The sequence below is a fragment of the Sorex fumeus genome, unplaced genomic scaffold, assembly GCF_029834395.1.
Source record: "Sorex fumeus unplaced genomic scaffold, SorFum_2.1 ptg000002l, whole genome shotgun sequence".
In the NCBI taxonomy this organism is placed as follows: Eukaryota; Metazoa; Chordata; class Mammalia; order Eulipotyphla; family Soricidae; genus Sorex; species Sorex fumeus.
Window position 1 is genome coordinate 30549368 of NW_026606059.1, and position 24274 is coordinate 30573641.

At 33.5% G+C, this 24274-nt stretch overlaps 1 protein-coding gene across 2 annotated transcripts in view; it reads right to left on the reverse strand.

The window, feature by feature from the left end:
* Positions 1–24274, reverse strand: part of CUNH8orf34 (chromosome unknown C8orf34 homolog) — a 339451-nt gene that overhangs the window by 210119 nt on the left and 105058 nt on the right. The window lies entirely within an intron of this gene.

The window sequence follows — 24274 nt, forward strand, 5'->3', positions numbered from 1 at the left end:
TGCCAGGCTCTCCAAGAGGGGTGGTTCATAAATTAAAATTTCATATACACAGGTGTTTGTATATGTACTGATATATGTAAACACATATACAGTAATTGGTATACATACATAGAAATTAGTAGCAAAAGTTATAAATATATAACCAATATATAACCATGAATATGAAATTATAATGTCTTAAAATCATCTAAGAAGAAAAATAAAAATATTACTAAACATCATATTTAAAATGCAATAATATTACACCTTCTTTATAGAGCAATGGAAATGGGTGATTATACTTAAGTGAAATAAGTAAGTATAAGACAATCGCTCAATGGTTTTACTTACATGGAGAACATTAGTAACTAAAGCAAATGAACTCGCAACAAAACTACTTTAAGAATCAGTGAAAAGTTGGGGCTGGAGTGATAGTACAGTAGGTAGGGCGTTTGCCTTGCACACGGCCGACCCGGGTTGAATTCCCAGCATCCCATATGGTCCCCAGCGCACTGCCAGGAGTAATTCCTGAGTGCATGAGCCAGGAGTAACCCCTATGCGGGTTACCCCAGGTGTGACCCAAATAGAAAAAAAAAGGGAAAAAAGAAAGAAAAGAAAAGAATCAGTGAAAAGTATAATAATCAATGGAGACAAAAATGAAAGATATAAGACTTCTAAATGAGAATTGGAAGAACTGGCATTAATTGATATACACGGGGTCCTCCACCCTCAAACAGCGAGGATACAAATTTTTCTCCAGTGCACATGGGACATTCTTCAGATCAGACCATATGGCAGGGTATAACTCAGCATACACACAGTTAAAAATATAGAAGTTATTGTGGTCTGAGATGATACTTGCTAGGACTACTGAGCTTAAGCTGGCATAAGCTTCTGTTCTATCACTCACCAGATAATCTAATTTTTCATTAAACCTTCATGTTATCTTTCAACTAAATATCGATTTCCGTACTACTCAGCAGAAGTTTTAAGGGAAGAAACCTCATTTTAAGTATCAGGGCATTCTAACATAACATCGAAGTACAGCAGTAGGAGTCTCATGAGGTTGACTGTTTTGATAAGAAAATTAGTTCACTTAAAAAGATAATACCAACATAAACAACCAAATCTCCTAGTTAACTTTCATTTCAGCTTTTCTTTCTTTATGGCATCAATATCAGGTATCGTTTGAGAAAAGAAAACATTTTTTAAAAGCCCTTTAAAGCAGGGGACAGGGGAGAGAGTACAGCGAAGAAGGTACTTTTCATGTGGCTGTACCAGGTTTGATACCCAGCATCTCATAAGGTACCCCGAACACTCCCAGGAGTGATTCCTAATTGCAAAGCCAGGAGTGACCCTTGATCATTGCCAGGTGAGGTGCCCAAACAGAAAAAAAAAATTCAAGTTTATTTTTAAGTCCTTTAAAGTTGTTTTTAATTTCAAATTTTCAAAGGCTTTGTGATGGTCGGTGGTAGACTGGACACTTTTAGGCTCCAATAAAGCATTTTTTTAAAAAAAAGTTTTAATTTTTCTTGTTTGATTTCAACCCTTACTTTCTAAATTGAGCTGAAGATATCTAGAAATACTCTAACTTAAAATCTGAAAAAAAGCTTTTTAGCTTATAGGGGCTCTGACCCTTGAAATTACTTCATACATGTTTACTATGACAAATATCATAATTTAATTCACTGTCACTGCCACTGTCCTCCCATTTTTCATCAATTTGCTCGAGCGGGCCCAGTAACGTCTCCATTTTGAGACTTGTTGTTACTGTGTTTGGCATATTGAATACTTCACGAGGAGCTTGCCAGGCTTTGCCGTGCAGGCAAGATACTTTTGGTAGCTTGCCAGGCTCTTCGCGAGGGGCGGAGGAATCAAACTTGGGTCGGCCATGCTGGTTGTTTGCAAAGCAAACGCCCTACCCGCTGTGCTATTAATTAAAATTTTATTTTACGGGCAGCCTCATGGGATGCGGGGGCAGAACCGGCACATCCTTTATGCCCTACCGAGGCCATGATTTGCCCCCCACAAGCAGCTCTCCAGCACAGCCATGGCTCCAGAACCACACAAACCAATCTCCTAATTTTCCGGCTTTGCACAGAAATTTCTCCAGACTTAATTAGTAAAATATCAGAAATCCAAAATCACGCAGCCGCAATAGTGACATCATATGGTCTGCATAACCAGCAATAGAAAACAAACTGTTTCACAATGCCTTTTCTGCAGTTCTGATTGTTGGGAGGAAATTCCAAATAATAATGGTGCATCTTTTGTTGAAATGATGAATGTAATCAAATTAGAGAGAGAGAGAGTTAAGTAGAAATCATCTGCCTCAAAGGCAATGGGAGCAATGGGAAGGGGGATATATTCGGGTTCTTGGTGGTGAAAAATGTGCACTGGTGAAGAGATGGGTGTTTGATCATTGTATGACTGAGACTTAAACCTGAAAGATTTGTAACTTTTCTCACAATGATTCAATAAATAATTATTTTTAAAAATATCTATTTAAATAAACATAGTTTTTTGTTTAAAAATTGTTTTACAAACATTTAAATTTATCTTATCACTATGTGCTGGACCACTTATCAGAAACTGTTATTTAATGACAGCATTAAGGATGTTGCAAGGTATCAGTATAATGGGTATTAGAATTACTCCTGAAAAACTGTGATAAATCTTTCCCATTCAGTGTAAGCTAAAAGACTAGGCCTAAAACAACAGTTTTATACATATTGGAAAGACATAACTTTGGTAACATAGTGACTTCAAACAAAAATAAACTGTACCATCCAGCAAATATAGCTTTTAAATAATTACAGCAATATTTCACCTTATGTGATTTTGGATACAGGGATAGCAATTAGGTCAACTATCAAAGTTTGGTCATGAAAAATAAGTATTAATCATAGTGGAATAAAAATTTTGTATCTGAACCACACCCCATGATGCTCAGGGCTATTCCCAACTTGGTGTTTGAGAGTTACTCATGTTTGGCAGGGTGTGGGGGAGTTTAGTATGGGGAAGGCAGTCAGTGTATGGTGCCAGGGATCAAATATTACCCTGCCACAATCTTAGCTCATTGAGTCATCTTCCTGGCCCATGAGTAGAAATAGTAATTGGGGGGGGGGGTGTCATACATGGTGGTGCTCAGGGGTTATGCTTAATCTGTGCTCAGGAGTGCTCCATGACAATGTTCAATGGACCATATGTGGTTGCAGGAATTGGCCCTGGCTGTCCATGTGCAGGGTAAGCGCCTTACCAGTTGTTCTATCTTCCTGGACCATCCACGATTAAATTTTACCTTTCAGAGTTCCTTATCTGATGAGAGCCACATGTATATACATGAATGAGAAAATAACTATCATTTATACACATGAAAGAATAAACCATACAATACTGTTATGCATCAATTACATAATATTGCTAGGCATCAAGATATTTTGCCGCAACTGCTTTTCCTTAGGGAACACACACACACACACACACACACACACACACACACACACACACACACACACACACAGTCCCTGCTAGCTTTATGATAAATCATACTATATTTTGTCCCTCACGTTTCCTCTATCCACTGTTTCAAATTACTACGTATGCTAGAAATTTGAACATTTTCCTCCAAGCTTCCAAATAACCACAAGCTTACAGGTTGATAAATAGTCCTTAGCACAGTGTCTGACACCAGTGAGGGAGCAGGCATGATTTATTGAATGTTGAATGAAAATAGATCTCCTTATTAACTTAAAAAAGCAGCTGAAAGATGGTGAGAAATCACACAAAAGAGTGAGTTAACCAAGCATCAGATTCATTTTAGTACATGCTCTTACTTTAACGAAGTAGTTAAAAAGGAGACAAATCTTTTGTCATTAATTTAGTTGCTTCAGAGGTAAACTTGGAAATGGGATAAGATAGTAAAAAAGCAAATAATACAAGTCAAATGTTCAGAAGTTGACTACAAATACAATACTATATTTGATATTAAGCTAAGTGAACATCAGAAAAATTCAGTTCTAAAATTTCCTGTTTCTTCCCCTTACTATATATGTAAAGTATTTCTTTAAGTTCTTGTATATATCTGTCAGCCCACTGCATGAAATTATAATTCTTTCCATATATGTTCTTGACTAGTACCAAAGAAATATTTCATTAAAAATATATACACATGATATCCTTGATGCTTCCTTTTCCGAAAAATTTCACCGCTGCAGGAGAAAATCCAAACGACATAATCTTTGAGGCAAAGTTATACATCATCTGATCTTTTACAATGTTTTACTTTGTAGTTAAATAATAAAAATAATAATAATAAGCCTACTGCCTTGGGAACTTTTGAATACTTCCATGCTCCTTGTTGTTCTCTTCAAGAAAGTTATTTTTTTCCTTTACCTATTTGATATTCAGGAACTCTGATGCATCTGTAATTCCATGAAATTTTCTCTTCATGGTTCCGCCTCCTCCATTCATGTGGACTCCGTTCATATGTTGACACAGCACCATGTTATTTCTAAACCATAGCACGTATATCACTCCGTAGGATTTTGACTATTCACCTGGGAAGGTCCTGTAGCTCATACCCACTAAAATAAAATAGCTCCCATTAAAATAGATCTGTCATTTCATATCAAGTACTAAGGAGAACTCTTAATAAAAGTCACAATAATCATTTCTCTAGCATAGTGAAAATTCTCATTTGAATTCATGCAATACGTTGCTTCTGGTCCAAACCTATTGATAATTCCTTTTCATGAAGTTCGATTCCTCCACCCCTCTGGGAGAGCCCGGCAAGCTACAGAGAATATTTCGCCTGCAGGGCAAAGCCTGGCAAGCTACCCATGACATATTTGATATGCCAAACACAGTAACAAAGTCTCACAATGGAGACGTTACTGGGCCCGCTCGAGTGAATTGATGAACAACGGGAGGACAGTGACAGTGAAAGAAATTATTCCCAATTATAAACAGAATGATTGCTTCAAAGGGCAAAGTATGATCTGTTCTGGTCTTACACAATATTAAAAAAAAAATTTAGTGTCCATCTTACTGGTGTACGTACCATTTCAATCTTCTTTCAAATGATAATGTTCAGGTCATATTTCAAAAATATATAATGGCATAATAATTATTTTGAATTAAACTAACTCAAGAAATAGTATATAAGGAATGGTATAAGAACTTATTTAAACAGCTAGTGAGAAAGAAAATCATGAACCTCAATTATTTATATCAAGATAACATTCACATAGAGAATTTTTCTAGTTTCAAATCTAATGATAATTATTGCTAGAAGACTGAATATTATTTATTCTCTCTTCTTCTCTTTTTCCCTTTCACTTAAACTTCCCCTATCACAATATTAATAGCAATTATAAACGTTTCAAAATAATTCAAATCTCTATAATATTACATTATATAAGGAGAAAAAAGAAAACTGCAGATAGAAATTTTTGTTTTGTTATTTGGTGAAATTTTATTTACTATCAGTGAAATATGTTTTAAGTCTTTTTAAAAATAGCAAGACACATGTGCTTCTTAATATTTTTGAAAATGGGAGTTTTGAAATTTTTATATTTTGTTAGTCACCAAAATTAGGCACAAAGTCCAAAAGGAAATATATATGAATAATTTATTTTACTCCGTTTACTCAGTAAAAATGCTGAGGATTAATATATAATTTCAGCATTATAATTACGCATACAAAAATTTCAAAAATGGAAAATGAAGATCAGTAGATCCATAAAGAAACACTTTCTGCACAACAGTTTTAGGCATGTTTGTTTATAGTTAACATGGAAAATGTTCAGTTTTAATTTCTTCAATTATAAAGGCATTTTATTTAAGTGGGCAAAATTAAGCTAAAGAACATACTAAAAAAAATTTAGTACTTTTATTCACAACTGTAGTATTTCTCTAAAAATGAACATTCTTTAAATGTGCCTACTGGCTGTATGTGTCTTCTTTGAAATGTCAGTTTGTCTCTTCTCTCCACTGTCTTTGGTGCAGGTGTGTGGGTTTTTTCTTTCTGTTGAACTTTATGAGAATATTAACTATTTTGAACTCCAGCTGTTTGCCAAATACATGGTATGTGAATGTTTTCTCCAAATAAGTAGGAATCTTTAATTTTCATGATTTTCTATATATACATATTTTTCAGTTTGAAGTAATTTCAGTTGTTTTGTTTCTCTTGCTGTTGGAGTTAAATCCCCAAGTATATATAGAACCCTCTACTAAACTGTCTGAATCTAACATCCATTTTGTGTCCTTAACATTGTAAAGGTAAAGGTAAAGGTAAAGGCCCTCCCGTTGATCGTCGATTTGCTCGAGCGGGCCCAGTAACGTCTCCATTGGAGACTTTGTTGTTACTGTGTCTGGCATATCGAATACTCTCGGTAGCTTGCCGGGCTCTCCGAGAGGGGCGGAGGAATCGAACTCGGGTCGGCCATGTTGGCCGCTTGTAAGGCGAACACCCTACCCGCTGTGCTGTATCCATTTGATTTATTTTTGTGCAAAATGTGAGTCATATGATTTCACTGTTTTGCATGCGCCTATCCAGTTTTCCCAATTTCATTTATTGAGAAGACTTTCTCCCACTTATGCTCCATTCCAATGTCTTAAATCAACTGGTCACATGTGTGAAGATTCATTTCAGGGCTCTCAATGCAGTCCAATTGGTCTCTGTGTTTATTTTTTTAATTAACTAATTAATTTGAGTTTTGGAGCCATTTCCAGCAGTGCTCAGGGATTACTCCTGGCAGAGAGCAGGAGACCATATAGAGTGCTGGGGATCAAACCTAGGTTGACCACATGCAAGGAAAGAACTCTTATCAGTTGTACTATTGCTCTGGCCCTGTGTATTTTTTATCTCAATATTACGTTATTTTGATTATTATAACTTTGTGGTATAGTTTGAAGTTCATTCTTATATCTTAAAATTATCTTTGTCTATTTCGGGAGCTTTTGTGATTCTTAAAAGAGACACCTCATTCACTGTTGGTAGGACTGTAAATTGGTTCAGTTATTTTGTAAAACAGTATGAAGATTTTTGAAAATACTAACAACAGATCTATCATAAACCCAACAAATCCACTCTTCAATATCTATCCAAAGAGTACAAAAGTATTATTCAAAAAGATTTATGCACATCTAAATTTATTGCAGAACTATTTACAATAGCAAGGATAGAGAAAGAGTGACCAACAGCAGATGAGCATATCAGAAAATGTGTTATATCCACACATGGAATACTACTCAGCTACAAGTGAAGGTGAAACCATGCCCTTTGAAACCTTAAGGATGGAACTTAGAGGATCATGATAAGCAAAGTAAATCAGAAGGAGAAAGACAAATATAGAATTTTTTTTACTTACATATGGGATATAGAGGTGCAAATAAAAGTAAACCTTTGTACTCAGAAGACAGGACTGAAAAGTTGCTGGGGGAGAGGCAGGAGTGGAGTGGTGGGGAGGGACAGGTTCCTGTGCAATATGATGAAGGAATATTGGTAATTTTGTGTCATACCTTGTGTTTTAAAAGATGTGTGATTTTATACCTAAAATTTAATTCTAAAATGCATAGTCTTGTAAACTAAAATTACCTCAATTTATAACATAACAGTAAAGATTCAAATCCTATCAGATGTTTGTGATCTTGAAATATATAAATATGTACAGCATGTTAAAAGTATTAAAAATGTTGAATATAATTAAAAAAATAAGTAATTTGTCAGTTGGATAATTTAAAAAGTAGAAACATTTTGGTTAAATTTGGAGTGATGAAGCTCAGATTTGTTTTCAAAGAATCAGCTCATTATCCAATATAATTTACAAGAAAATGACTGCCCTACAGAGGAAGCTAATGGATTTTTCCATGTAAAATTATTTGCCTAAAACTATGTGCTGAGTAAGATGCCAATTATAAGTGCTTACAGAGTTAATTACAAAACACAGAAGCTAACAAACTTTATTTCACCCAACAGGGAAATAATGTAGACTGAAGTAATGTTCAGTCAGTACACTGAGCAAGCAAAATAATCTTCCTTGATTATATTAATATGCTGATATAAAAAAAACATCTTTTGCTCTTGATGTGAATGGCAGAGTTGATGCATGCGATTGAACAGGTCTGTTAAATAGAATACAACATAAATTGAAAAAACTGTGTTTAATTTTTTATTTTAAACATCTTTCTTATCTTATTGTAACTCAGCTATGGGCATTGAGGGACTGAATAAGAACAAAAAAACTTGAAATGCTTTGTATGAATGCCAGAATTGAAACTGGTTTGAATTGTGACTGAGAATTCAATGGACTAGAGAATCCAGTGGACTTTTAAGTACCGTGTGTGAGTGTTATCAATCATTCCTCAACAGATAGTACTATTAACATTTTAAAAGATGTAAGAACTTTCATGGTCTGCTAAGAAACTTAAAATGCTTAAGGCTGGCACAATAGGGAGGAAGGTCACAGGGGAAAAGACACCCCTTCCAACACACAGATACATACACCAGGTCGTGGGCATGGTCTGATTTCAAGCTCCTATTCTCCAGCAGGCATCTGCATTGCACTGCTCTGGGTCACGCCCACCACATGCACCTACTCTGGGATCTTCACAGGAACTTCCTAAATCCCAGCTCTTAGTTGCTACAAGAGGGTCTGTGAGAAAACACACAATCTGCCTCCTATACTTTCAGGGATTTTTCAGTGTTATTAATCTCCAAAATATTAATCGGAGAAATTACAGATACCTTATCATAAAATAGATTTAGCCACTTCTTATTTATAATACTTATATGAAATCATAGTAAGCATAATTAATAATTATCTAATATTGCTTAGACAGCAGATCTTAAAACTTCTCATCATGGTCCCGGTCACAGTCCTCCCGTTGTCCATCGATTTTCTCGAGCGGGCCCAGTAACATCTCCATTGGAGACTTTGTTGTTAATGTGTTTGGCATATTGAGTACGTCATGGGTAGCTTGCCAGGCTCTGCCGTGCGGGAAAATCTTAATGTTTGGGAATGTATGTTAACTAGATTTGTGGTGGTTACTGGGCAACTGTACAAATGCTGAATCATTGTGTTGCACATCTTAAATTAATACATTTTTTCAGTAAAAAATTTCCTAGATATAAACTTAAACAAGAGCTATTTATGTATATATATAATATACATATATATACATATATAATATACATAATATATATAATATGGCCCACATTGAAAAGAACAAAAGCAACCAATACTGGCGCGGATGTGGCGAGAAAGGGACACTCCTTCACTGTTGGTGGGAATGTCGAGTGGTTCAGCCCTTCTGGAAAACAGTATGAATGATTCTCAAAAAATTAGAAATTGAGCTCCCATTTGACCCAGCAATACCACTCCTGGGAATATATCCCATATATATATATATATATATATATATGGTCACTCCTACCTTTATTCTTTCCAAGTTTAACATGAATAGGTTTAGAAAATAAACATAGAGGTATATACCTCTGTATTTATTAACATATTCATAGAACACATAAAAATTCTCAACTAAATTTTTCAAAAAGTCTAATATGAGGGAGCATAATAAGTAAAAATAAGACACCTAACACTTCAATGAAATCATTCATCTTAAAGGTAAAGTATAAACTAATTTAAAGTTTTGTGATGTGTACTGAAAGTAGACTAGAGATGGAACATGATGGCCACTTAACACCTGCATTGCAGATCACAACACCCTAAAAAAGAGAGAGAGAAAGTAAAAAGGGAACCCGCCTGATTCAGAGGCGGGGATAAATGGGGAGGGATACTTAGAACATTGGTGGTGGAGAATGAGCACTGGTGGAGGGATGGGTACTCGATCATTGTGTGACTGAAACATAAGCACGAAAGTTTGTAAGTCTGTTATTGTATCTCATGATGATTCATTAAAACATTAACAAGTTAAACTCCACAAGAAGAAAACATCCAACCCCATCCAAAAATGGGGCAATGAAATGAACAGAAACTTTCTCAAAGAAGGAATCCGAATGGCAAAAAAGCACATGAGAAAATGCTCTACATCATTAATCATCAGGGAGATGCAGATCAAAACCACAATGAGATACCATCTCACACCTCAGAGACTGGCCCACATTGAAAAGAACAAAAGCAACCGATGCTGGCGTGGATGTGGCGAGAAAGGGACACTCCTTCACTGTTGGTGGGAATGTCGACTGGTTCAGCCCTTCTTGGAAAACAGTATGGACGACTCTCAAAAAATTAGAAATTGAGCTCCCATTTGACCCAGCAATACCACTCCTGGGAATATATCCCAGAGAGGCAAAAATGTATAGTCGAAATGACATCTGCACCTGTTTGTTCATTGCAGCACTCTTTACAATAGCCAGAAACTGGAAGAAACCTGAATGCCCAAGAACAGATGACTGGTTAAAGAAACTTTGGTACATCTACACAATGGAGTACTATGTAGTTGTTAGAAAAGATGAAGTCATGAAATTTACATACAAGTGGTACAACATGGAAAGTATCATGCTAAGCGAAATGAGTCAGAAAGAGAGGGATAGACATAGAAAGATTGCATTCATCTGGGGGATATAAAGTAACAAAATATGAGATTAATACCCAAGAATAGCTGAGATCAGCACCAGGAGGATTACTCCATAGCTTAGTGGCCAGTCGGGCATTCTAGAGGAAAGGGCAACTCAGATAGAGAAGGGAACACCAAATAAAGGGTGTTTGGAGGATCCTCCCAGGAGGGGAGATGCATGTCGAAAGTGGACTATGGACTGAACATGTTTGCCACTCAATGTCTCTTTTGCAGACCACAACACCCAAAAGGAGAGAGAGAACACAGGGGATTGCCCTGCCACAGAGGCAGGGGGGGATGGGTGGATGGGGGAGGGAGGGATATTATCCATGGTGGTGGAAAATGGGCACTGGTGGAGGGATGGTATCTGATTATTGTATAATCAAACCCAAGCACAAAAAATTGTAAATCTACAACTGTACCTCATGGTGTTTCACTAATAAATAAAAAAACATTAACAAAAAAAAAAGAAATGAAAGGCAACCTTTGCTGCTTATAAAAAAATAAAGTGTTATAGTAAAAAAATTCAGAAACATCAACAAATAATGGCAAATTATGGGGGGGATGTAAAAATGCAAACCAAAAATATTATAATGAAAAACATAATTAAAAGTAAAAACATCCAAGGAGAAGATAACACCAAATTAAATAGACTTATATAAATAAAGAAATTGGAAGCACAGGAAGCACTGTCCTCCCATTGTTCATCGATTTTCTTGAGCAGGCACCAGTGACACTCAAAACAAATAGTGAGACATTTTGTTACTGTTTTTGGCATATTGGATACGTCATGGGTAGCTTGCTAGGCTTTGCTGTGAGGGCAAGATACTCTCGGTAGCTTGCCAGACTCTGCGAGAAGGGCAGAAGAATCGAACCCAGGTCGGCCGCGTGCAAGGCAAACACCCTACCCGTTGTGCTATTGCTCCAGCCCACATTTATATAAGTATGTTTAAATTTAATAAAAGAGAAGGAAAATTTTAAATGGGTAAAAAGTCTAAATGGGCACTCCCCTAAACAATACAGATCTACGTCCAATGAACACATTAAAGTATGCTCAGTATTTTTACCCATCAAAAAACAAAAAGCCAACTGTTCCTCATGGTGTTTCACTAATAAAAATTTTTTAAAAAGCACAGTAACATAACTATCAGCACCTATTAGAATTTCCATAAAAAACAAGTTAGACAAATATATATATACACATATATCAATATATATGTATACACACATATATACATGCATATATATATATCAAACAACAATAACCTCACACAGAAACAGATAACAGTTGATAGGGAATAACATAAAGAAATAAAGATCTCTCATACACTGAAATAGCATAGTCATATCTCACAATTTCCATATGAAATCACTGTATAACTCAGGTTTTCTTCTTCTTCATGTATATATGTAAGAAAAATTATAACATATAACCATATCAAAAACTTTATACAAATATACATAATCACATTGTTCACCAGCCAGAAAATGGAAGCCAAATGTCCACAACTAAATGGACTGATGCCCAGAAATATAAAGTCAGCATACAATGCAAGATAGTTTGCCAACGAAATAAAATGGCATCATCCAGTTTCTAGTCTGCCTTGTAAAGTACTTGAAAGTTTGAACTCCATGCTATAACAAGCTAAAAAATAAACAACATAAAAGTAGCAATTGTTCATTGAGCCATCCAAGAAATACCGCCACAGGACAAACCACTGCCCTCTGCAGCAGGAGGAGAAGAAAAATACCAAGCATCGCAATTATTAAGAAACAGAAAAATCTCCAGGGAAATCAGAGCCTGGTTGAATGACTAAACTGAAACTGACGCATTATTGGAGACTTAATGTAGGCACTCTTGGTTTAACCAATTATGAAGAGGGCTTTTTTTTGAGTTTTACTTCCAGTTCTACCAAGCCCCTCAGTGAATATTACAGAATATTCTCCCCTTATGCGAAATTGTAGATGAAAAGAAAGTTAACGATCCAGAAATATGATAGAGTACTTTATTCTTAACAGGTCCTGCTTTTAAAAGAAGCTGTTTTGGCGCCAGAGTGATAGTACAGCGGGTAGGGTGTTTGCCTTGCACGCAGCCGATCCAGGTTCAATCCCCGGCATCCCATATGGTCTCCCCAGCAATGCCAGGAGTAATTCGTGAGTGCTGAGCCAGGAATAACTCCTGAGCATCGCTGGGTGTGACCCAAAAAGTAACAAAAAAATAAAAAATAAAAAGTAAAAAGAGACTGTCTTACTAGAATCTAAATTAGAAGTTCCCAGACTTATTTAATCTACCTTGCCTTTTCGAAATAAACAAAACAGCTAACCCCCTAGAAGTTTACTTTTTAAGCAAAGAGAAAACAAGGGCGCCCAAATTGCAGCCAAGTATTCTATTGCTCCTTCCATCGCACCAGAACCTTTAAAGGAGTAGGACAGCCCACGCTCAAATTAAATTACTCAGAATTTAATCATCCTAGGGAAGGACAAATGCTCTGCCAGTATGCTCTATAGTTTTCCAAATGGAAGAAGGCAAATATTAAACTCTAGTCATCTGTTAGCCAACTCGAAATACCCTGTAAGCCATAACAAAGTGAACTGGAATATTTAAAGTGTTAAGAGAAAAGCACTAGTTCTAGAATATTAAACACCTAGAGAAACAACCTTCAACTGAACTAGAGAAGACAGAGACTTTCTTTGATAAAGAAATACTGAGAGTGTCTATGGCCTGTAGGTTTACTCTGCAAAGAAATGAAAAGAATTCTTCAGCACAAAAGGGAAATATGTTGATAAAAACTCAGATCTACATGATGAAAGAGTGTCACTGAAGGAATAATTAAAGGTGAATAAAACTTAGAATTTAAAAATTGTTCTGTGGTTCAAGGAATCAAACCCAGGACCTCACATGTGAGGTATGCACTATACTGCTGAGTCACTTCTAATTTAAAAGCATGATTTAATCACCGTGATTTACAACACTGGCAGTGTGTAATGTCTCAGGCATATGATGCTGCTACACCATACCCAACACCACAGTGTCAGCACACATGTCTATCACTGTCCCCTGCCAGCCCCCGACCTCTATTCAGCAATTCAGTTCTACAGGTTTGAATTTACAGCAAAATTTTGCTCAAGGTATTAAGAACTATTTATAAGCATGTATATATACTTTTTATATGATGTGTAAATATAGTCTGACTTGTGTGTTCATATGGACTACAATTTTTAAAAAAGAACCTGGGTTCTTTTTATGGTGTGAAGATAATAATATTGACTACTCCATGATATTTTTGTAATTGCTAAGTAATTTACAGAAAGCATGGCACACTGCATATTGTAAATAAATGTAATTTTTATATTTATATATATGTATCTATATAGTTAGTTTCTAGATAATAGCATGAAACGTCACTAAAATATTAATAGTAATTATTTCTAGCTAATGGTTACTTTCTTTTCTTTAGTGTAGCAAGATGGTTTTTAATTAAGCTTACTTAGAAAGAAAAGAGAAAGAGAGGAAGTAAGTGTTCAAGAGAAAATATGGGCTTCTCCAAAGTGGAAAAATCAAAGAGACATAGAGACAAGAAAGCAAGCAAGAGAGATAGTGTTGAAAAGTAGCACTGTAGCACTATCCTCCCGTTGTTCATTGATTTGCTCGAGCGGGCACCAGTAACAACTCACTTGTGAGACTTGTTACTGTTTTTGGCATATCAAATACGTCATGGGGAGCTTGCCAGGCTTTGCTGTGTGGGCTGGATACTCTAGGTAGCTTGCTGGGCTCTCCGAGAGGGGTGGGGGAATTGAACCCAGGTCAGCTGCATGCAAGGCAAACGCCCTACCCACTGTGCTACGTGTTGAAGAGTAAGCCTAATATTTACCTATTTTTACCTCTGTAATTCTTTGTTTCTTGGAGATTGCTTATTTAACCTTTGATGTTTAAACTAAAAACTGAACAAAGATATGTTTTCTATCTCAATGACTTTTTTTTTGTAAATTATATCCTTAGCTCGGTCACTGCAATGTTCGTTGATGATATTAATATTAATAATACTATTTGTAAATAACTCATAAAATCAATATCAGAAGTACATAATATGGTAAGAACACTAGAATATAATTTGGTATTAAAGAAAGAAAACTTCCTTCCCTGTCTTGATCTACATTTTATATGTAAATCATCTAAAAAGAAAATAAAATAATATGAAAAAATATACACTCTATATAAGCTTTAGAAAATTCTTACTCTGATCTAGTCATGGAATGTTGCTTATTCTATACCTATGATAAGATGGGATGCATGAGCCCATAAAATCTTTCTTTCTAAAGTTCCGATAGCTTCTCCATGCCTTGGAAGGAGCTCAGAGTGTCCATGAATACAAATCAGGGAGGCAGTTACCTGATAACATACAAATATAAGACTAAACAAGATATATTTTTTTAGTCTCTTATACTCTTGAAAAGTCTGAATATTTTAAATTGCTAAAAATAATTTAATCTGTGAAATTATTAGAAAATTAAAACAAACAAATACACTCTTAAAATTGTTGTACTCTCCTTAAATGGAAAAAAAAATGTCCAATATCTCCAATATCACATACTCTCTCTCTTTTTTTTTTTTTGGCCACACCTGGCTCTGTTCTCAGGGATCATTCCTGGAAGGCATGGAGGACCATGTGGGATGTGGAGAATCAAACCTGGGTCAGCTGAGTGCAAGGAAAGAGCCTTGCTCATTCTACTATCCCTCTGGCCCCTAATGTGACATCATTCTTGAGAAAGTTTTCTGCAATCTTTAAAAGAAACAGGACAGGGTGGGTGAGGGGAGAGATCTAAGTAGGACATAAATAACACATAATGAGTAGTTATTGAAATACTTCCTAAATATGGGACATAACAGGCTTCTCTTGAAGCCCATGTTCTCTCTTGAACATATATCTCACTGACCTCGAGCTGTCCTTGCTTTCCTTAGCTCCACTCAGAAAAGCCTGAATTCACTTGCCAACATGGACTTCTCTCCATCTCCTCACATCTTTCTAAATAAATCCCAATAAAAATATTCAGCTTCACTGCCCCCTCAAAATGGAATATACTTAGATGACACATTTTTGTTAGTAAATGAAACATTCAAATCCCTTAAGACAAATTTCTAGTCTTACTTTTATTTTTCACGTATATTTTTAAGTCCCGGGTATTATCAACAGGAAAAAAATTGGTATAGAAATATTAGCAATTGCAGCAAGTTCTTTTTGTTTAATCCCTTAGAAGATTAAGTACCTAAATTATATTACTCAATCTCCATAAGTGAAGTTATGATTTATGTAGTTAAAATTCTTATTTTTATGATGATGGATCTGATAATTGGGAAAAGAAGTTTCTATTTTCAAATTATAGAATTAGTAAAGAATATTTGTGAAACTTGCACTATAGCTACCTGAAAAAAAGTACATGTTTATTTTATTTACTAATATTGTTAATAATCTCTAATAAAATTATATTTCACAAGGTTAACTTAATTAACAGGTAATAATCAAGAGATTAAAAATGCTAGCATAACTCCATTCTGATGTCTTGAAAAAGTAAAGTATTAAAAAAATTAAAATTGTTCATGAAATTTTAATATTTGTTCTACTAAGAAAATTCCTTCCATGTTAATATAAAACAATCATATTTGTAGAAAGCACTGTAGTACTGTCCTTCCGTTGTTCATTGATTTGCTTGAGTAGGCTCAGTAACGTCTCCATTGTGAGACTTGTTGTTACTGTGTTTGGCATATTGAATACCTCAAGGGGAACTTGCCAGGCTTTGCCGTGTGGGCAAGATACTCTCGGTAGCTTGCTGGGCTCTCCGAGAAAGGTGGAGGAATTGAACCTGGGCCGACTCGGTCGGCCGCCTGCAAGGCAAACGCCCTACCCGCTGTGTTATTCCTCCGCACATTTGTAGAAAGAAACTGAAAAAAAAAAAAAGGAAAGTAATATAAAATCACTGGGTTTAATTTAGCTCCATTAGAATACTGTCATAATTTTTCTAAACGCATGTACTTTCCCGTATTAGAGCTTAAAGATTTGGGGAGTAACTTTAAAATGTGTATATTGGTACTATTAAAATATACTTATGTCTGAATTTACTGAAGCCAAGAAAAGTGAAAAAGAAAGGCATTTTTACCAACTAAATTCAAATATAGGACAAGTTTAATGAAACATTTAGACTCTGAAGATTAAATTTACATAAATATCTTTATAAAAAATCTTAGAACTAAAGTTTCTTTTTCAGAAAAGCTTGTTTTTTAGATATTGAAAATAACTGGCAGGTTTTGTGACCACGTTTTTATTAATAAATATTCAGTTTTCAGCTTCACCAATTCTGATGTTCCTATTGAGTAATGTTTAAATAAATTGTCAGTGCTTATGCAATAAATGGAAACATACATATTTATATAACCATTGAAAAAGTTTTAAGCAATTCATATGTTTTAATACCAGTTTAATATCTATTGATTGTGATGTTAAGATCCAAATAATTACTAAAATAATTACATTCCTTTGTACATTTTCAAACAAGAAAAAATACAATAATCATAGGATTTGGACTTGTAAGTGGTTCTTACATAATTACAAAATTAATTCAAATTCAGCCAAATTTTATAAAATGTATTACCATGGCTAAACAAATAATCTTGAAATGGAACATGACCATTTTATTAAAGATCTGAAATGGGAACATTTATTTCAAAAGAAATAAAACCTTAATAATATTTAACACTGATTTTCAACTTGGTTGTGATTTGTTTATACAGTGAGTTAACGGAATACCATAAAAAATGTGCCATTTCAAGTACTTTCACACTCATTCAATGTAATTGAGAGCATTTTTAAAACTTGTATTTTTAACATTTTTATGGTTTTATTTATACAGAAGCATATACACACAATAACACAAATTTTAGTTTTTGTATATATCCTCCTTGTCACTTCCTTTTTCCTGCTCCCATTCCAAACTTTGCTAGAGGACATTCACATGCATGCATAAATGTTTCTATTTTCTCTATAAAAAACATTTATGTGAAAGAGATCTAAAGACAGCTAAATAATCAAATCATATGCATTTTCTTTTGCTTCAATATCATCTTAATAATAACATATGCAATATTTTGTATTGCTATAGTATGTATTTTGACTTCAAAAACACTGGTAACTTTGCCTCCCTTTTATTCAAACCTTTAATTTTTCTTTCTTGTGGGACACATCAGTTTTTACTGGTCATAGGGAATTTTCAAAAACCAAGAAAGTTTCTTTTTCCCTTCCCTTTCCCTACAACTAATAGAATCCATGTGGATTAGAGGTTATAAATTTATTTGAAAGGAAAGTTTTGCATAGAAATACTAAATATTTGTTTCAAGTATGTTTGCTAGGCATAGAAAAAATAGTTAAAGCACTTTCACAAAATATTCCATTTTACTCCCAACATCTCTGTGGAATAGGAAGGTTAGTATCATTACTAAAATTTTACAATGAAATACTTGTGATTTAGGTGAGAAAACTAGCAGGTGGCAGGAGAGTGGCAATGTTCTTAGGAGTTTTAGTCCAGTGCTTTGGCCACAGTCTACATACACCACATAAAATGTGGATCATACTTGTAAAATCAAGGAAAGCTATAGACTGATTTTAAAAAGTCATTTCAGCTTATATTAATGCTATATGCAATTTGAAGCTTATTTCAAAGTGAGCAGTATTATTTTTTCAGATAAAGTAATTTTTACTCAGGTTTTATATTTAAGATAAAGTTAAAGTCAATCTGCTTATGGAGTTAGATTTTTATTGACTTTACTATGGCCTGTTGTCTACCCTTATCATTGGAAAATGTTATTGGGGGGAAAAGAATATTATTAAATAAGTAGCACAAAACTTAAAGCTAGTAAGATAACGCACATATTTAATCCTACATGTGTCCATATTTTCAGTAAGAAAAATCTACATATGAACCTTAGTTATTATTTGCAAGTGTTCCAACATTTTTGTTGAGAATAATAAAATTAAATAATAAAGAGAATTAAATATAAATACAAGTTCATACAAAAAGCAAGTGTATGTAGAAGGTATTGAGAGGGTTATGAATTACATCTAAGGAAACAAAAGTTAGAGTCTAAATAAAGATTTGATATGGCAACATAAAACATAGATTTCTATTAAAACAAGTTCGTTATGTTAAGGCTACAATTTCATAATTCATGCACTTTCAATTGCCTCTGTAAAATATGGTATCAGGAAGGAAAACAGTGATAATACAAATTCTGGTAAGATAAACTTTTTAGCTTTTCCTTGTTTCAAGAAACCCTTTTAAAGAGCTTAGTAAAATCAAAACTTCAAGTCCGTATCTTGTATAATTAGACTTTTTATTATTTTATGCTGTAGGATGTTTCATAAAACCACAAAAGCCCGTCAATTACATCTATTCTATTAAAGTTTCAAGTCTATGTTTAGAGATCACCTACAAAACAGTATTGGAGGACAAGAAAAGCATTTCTATTATAAGTGTTTGCACCAAATCTAATAAACCATGGGAATGGAGGTAACTAGAAAAGAAATTTAGATAAGCTCCCCAGATTACTTTATTTTAGGGCCATACCCAACAGTACTCAGGAATTGCTTTTGGATCTGTGCTCAGAGATCACTCCCAGTGGTGCTTGGACGAGCAAACATGATACTAGAACTTTACCCACCACTGTAAATCGGTCCAGTTTTCCCAGATGATCCTTAAGCAAACTAAATTTTGAGAATATAATTTTAATAGTTAACATTTCATGAGATGTCACTGCATTTGTGTAAAGTTGAATTCCTAGGATTGCCCAGATAGTTTGTTAATAATAGGTATCCTGGAGAAATTAATAGAACAATAAAAGAACTGACAGAGTTGGAGTTAAGACAAGACTCATGGTATTTTTGGCTCTACACAAACATGATGTTCACTAGATTCACCTCTATCTCAAAAGTCCAACAGGTGAACATAAGAATATATATATATATACATATATATACACACATTTATATACAATACATATAGTGCTGCATATTACTATGATGAGCACTGTTCACAAGTATGGTGCAACTGTATTTGCTGAATGAAATATATTCAAACAGATTTTCTCAAAAGCTGTTAGTGAAATTGAATAGTCAAGCATAGGGTTACTCAATCCCACTAAGGCCACACTTCAGCCTGAGCTCACTTAGCATTACTGGAAGTGAAGACACAAACAAACTGAAGTTTTATACTTTCTGAAACTAAAAAGATCTATTTATGGAGCTATTTATATTAATATAATTGGAAGTATATTTTATTTAGTAGTTGCAAGTTTATAGCACTCATTTCAATGGTCTCAAAATTGTTATATCCTGATGACCCACAAAATATTTTATATTTAATATATAACAATTAGGTAAGATACTATGTTGAGTGGATGTCTAAGTAGTATTTAAAACAATCTTAGGATGAGTATTAAGGGATTCATAAATTTAATTTTTGAAAATCTGACTTGTAAGAGTTCTTTCATGAAGAACATTCATTTTAAAGTAACAGTTTTTCTGTTATCCTGACATTATCAATAATCAATACTCAAAAGAAACAAGGTTTATATATATATATATATCTTTTTATGATCTGTTGAGATACTTTAGGTTGTTCAAGCAGAGGCCTATATGTGAGTGGGGAGGTTGATACTACATACCTCTTCTTTTTAAATATGATTGAGTAACAGCATCCATATCAGTACACGGAATGCATGTTCTTATTTTGTAAATGTGGATAATTTCCACTTAAAAGACACTACTTTAGCAACATAATAGAATGAATGTTTACTTCAAAAAGGCTCAATACAATGCAAAAATAACATGCCAAGTAATATTTCCACTGCAATGAGCCCCTCTGGAAAATTTTTTATCATTTCAAAGTTTTATATAAATGCTGAGGTTTTAGAATCAATTACTGTGTACTTCAAAAGAATAAAAGTATAATTAAACTTGTTCTTCTTAATAATAAATTTAAAGTACATAATATATGTAATTACCTTGGTTTTTGTAATAAAATACTAGTTTTGATTATATATAATCAGTAGCTTATAGTACAGAATATAAAGCATGGCAAATCTGACTTTCTTTTTTAGCATAATGTGAAATTTAGTTATTTGCCTCATCATCAATTTTGAATAAGCCTAAAGAACTTCCATTCATATAATTGTGTAAGAAAGGCAGAGTGTCTTAAAACTACTTATGATTTTGCAAAATGAGTGCAAATAATGTAGAAAAATAAAAAATATAATTGAAATCCTCGTGACATCTCATACTCTATACCACTGAGGTACCAAGAGTCACATACCACATTGGATGGGATGTAAAGAAGAAAGCAACCAATCTCAATTAAAAAATATTTGCATACAAGAGTCAACCTGTAGCAATATATTAGTAATGCCATACAAGGGTTAATGAATCCAGGTTGAGATACAACAATCTTCACACACTTTCTCCTAAGGAAAACTTCTTTGATCATTTTTGTTAATTATCCACAACAAGCAATACAAAATAAATTATTTAAGGCCTGCTATTGGGGCAGGCTTGGGTGGTGATTAGGAAAATTTGAAATAATGGTGGTGCGAAGACGTTATGGTGGTGGAATAAGTGTTGGAATATTGAATTAATAAATTATTGTGAAAAACTTTATTAAAATCAATATTATGAAAATATCATATTTTCAACTGACATATTAGTTTATAAACTGAAATATCTACATATAAACTGAAATATAAAAGTTACTCAAATTTGAATACTAGTGCATCAAGTATTCTCTTGTTGCACCAGTTTAACTTGCCTTTTAATTTTGAAAAAATAATTGATTTTTAGAAACATTTAGCACAACTGTTAAAACATTTAAGAATAACATTTGAAGTGAGAACTACTTAGCTTGAGGTTCCTTGAAGATACATCATTTTTAAATGCTTCAATTAGAATGACAGTATTAAAAAATGCTTAAAATTGTTGTATGATAAAGTTCTATAAACTTGCATATTTTATTTATATATATATATATTAACTGCATTAAGCTACCTTTGTACTATGTATTTATCAGTGGTATTCATGAAAATTTTATAGGAAAGTTTTAATCCATGTAAAATCTATAACTGTTGTATGAAAATATTTTCACACATAAACAACTATAAATATTTGAATATTAATAACTACGATCACATTAACAATGGTTTCTTAATAAAATAAGAATCAATGGTTTGACCAAATTCTACCATTTGGTCAAACCATTTGATACCATTTATAATATACTCACAACTAAAAGACTTTTCCTGCTTAGAGAGGAATAATCCTTTTAATACTAACTTTAACTAAGCCTTTTTATTCATATATCACTTCACAAATAATACGGTGATTCCCATGCATTAAAAAGTATTTGTACTTATATCCTGATGTAAATGATAATGAAAGATTAAGCCATTAAAATACAAAGATGTAGCAAACTCATTCTTAAATAGTTTCTAAAAGATATTTCAAATATTAGATATTTCCTTTAGATTTTACAATGATTCTCTATCTTAAAATCTGATTTCAATTAAATTTTTAAGAATTTGTCATTATTATTTTCCTAAAATGGGTATCATCACATGTTTCTCTATTATTATAGTTTTGGAAACATTGTTTAAAATATTTTAATAATTAAATAAAATAATAAAATCTAATGTTAAGTAAACTAGGAAGATGGATATTATAATCTTTCGAAATTGATTTAGGAGTCCTGCATGAGTTAAATAGTGTAAGACTTGAATCCAATGAAATATTAATAAACATATATATTAAATGGTAACTAAAGATGGTAGATCATAAAATCAAATAATAAACATTTTATAATATACTCACAATTTATATATTTACTCATTACCATACTATGAGAGATAAATTCTTAACTCTTGAGTTTAGTAAAATTATTTTTGATTTTTGATTTCATATTCATTCATTTAGCTATAAGCTTTAGTAACATTTTAAGTTATGTTTTTGCACACTACTTTTGATGAAAATTTTTGATTATATTTGAAAATAAAATAATTAATGGAAGGAGTATTTTAGCCTTAAAGACTAATGTATTTCATATACAAATAGCATTTTACTTAATTGATGAACTTTCTGGGCCACATAATCTTCTGGTAGGCAACCCTATGCTCCCCAGTACAGGACCAATACCACCCAACAGAATTTCAATGTGATCACTGTTTAGATGAGCAACAGGGTAAGCTGCATATAGTGTATTCCATATCATTGCAGATAAATTCATAACTTAGATATCAACATTAGCACATCATAAGCTACCTCTTCTGAGACTTCATGTGAAATTACATGATCAAAGTCTATACTATTAAGTGTTTCTCACATTTGTAACAGTTCAGATAGCAAGCTAAAACATCTAAATAAAAATTATAAATGAGATCCAATTAATAATAATAGGAAGTTCATAACTAGAAAGTCTACAACACTCAATCTCTTCTCTCCAGCTTGGGAGAATAGAAACATCAAAACACAGAGTGGAATTGGGACAAGGAAGGTTATCTGCTGTGAGCTAATACTTGGTTCTCCTTAAACACTCCCTTCAAATCAATGAAGTGGTGTTATGGCTCCACTTTACCTCTATATTCTTGAGACCTCTATATTCTTAAGACTATGGCTCAAGTTATATATACATGGCTGAAACTCCTTAAAATAATCTTCTTGTATGACAGAGCTTTCATGTAGATTTCAGCCAACCATGAGCTACCTTTCAGGAAAGGAGACTATGTGCAGTATATCAACATCACTCAAGGTCACTGTGCCACATCAACATTGATGTTACAAAAAGGCAATAAATTATTCTAGCTTTTCCTTGAGTCACTACTCAAGGTTTCCTTGTTTACTGCTACTGCTAAAGCAGAGGAACAATTTCCAGGCAATCTTGGAGCACAATTGCATTCCATTCCAATGGAAGAAAAGTTAATAGAGGTGACACTCTGTTGAATTTACATCCATTTGTCCTTAGAACGCAACTGACACTCTAGCAAAAATTTTCTAATCCCATCCCTTACTTTGCTTTAGGTCTTTCCCCTATGTACAACCATGTGCTTAATCCAGTTAGCACCTATAGCAAACTATTAGCATGATATAAGTACAGCTATTAGAATAATGTATTTACATTTTTATCCTGAAGACTAGTAAGTAAAGCTCTTGCAGAGAGAAACCATGATTCTTTTATTTTAAATAAATAACTTTTATGAGTCCAGTGCCTAGGACATAGGAAATGGAAAGTAAATATTTGTTGAATGGAAACTGAGAATCACTACCATGTCTGACAATATGTGAAATTAATGATTCAGGGGTGGGGAGAGAAGATTCTTCTAGTACTACCACTCAAGATTAACTGATTTTTAGAAGCTGAATGGAAAAAGAAGTAAAAATATGATACAGTCTTCTCAATGCTAAAATAAATGCGGTCATCATAAAATGAGGAGACAACAGTGAATATGTTACATTTGACTATTAGTAATTTGAAAGGCTATGTATGAAAACCTATACCATTTTGTAATGATGGCATCCTAAAATCATAAACAATCAAAACAAAATCAGATTTACACAAAAGTAATTTAAAATGTTTATATGTTTATAGATCATTGTGTCCTACACATCAAATGTTTTATTATTTATTCTCT